Here is a 408-nt window from a genome sequence, read left to right on the forward strand (position 1 = left end):
TGATAAAAAAAAAATAATAATAATAAATTTACAGTGTTGAGTTAAATAATCTTCAAGGCCCTTGACAACCCCTAAGAATTCCTTACCCGACCCCGGCCCCAGCAGTTTCCCAGAATGGAGCTCTCTGACCCGTGACTCTGGTGGGGTCTTCGCCAGCCACCTCTCTGTCATGACAAACCACCCATCCCTGGTGACTAGTCCTTGCCAGAAACTTCCCAGCCTGGCCCTGCAATCATCCAAGAAAACCCAGGCAGGGTGTCCCGTGGAGTAGGGTCAGGAATCCTCATTTCAAGAAATTTATTTCTGCGCTTTGGAGAAACTCCGGACAGGACCTGAGCTTTTGTTCTCTGACCTCGCCAAGGAGGACCAGTGAGGACCCCTCTAAAGGAAGGTGTCCCAGCTGGGTCA

Source organism: Neophocaena asiaeorientalis, unplaced genomic scaffold (genome assembly GCF_003031525.2).
Source record: "Neophocaena asiaeorientalis asiaeorientalis breed wild unplaced genomic scaffold, Neophocaena_asiaeorientalis_V1.1 scaffold308, whole genome shotgun sequence".
NCBI lineage: Eukaryota > Metazoa > Chordata > Mammalia > Artiodactyla > Phocoenidae > Neophocaena > Neophocaena asiaeorientalis.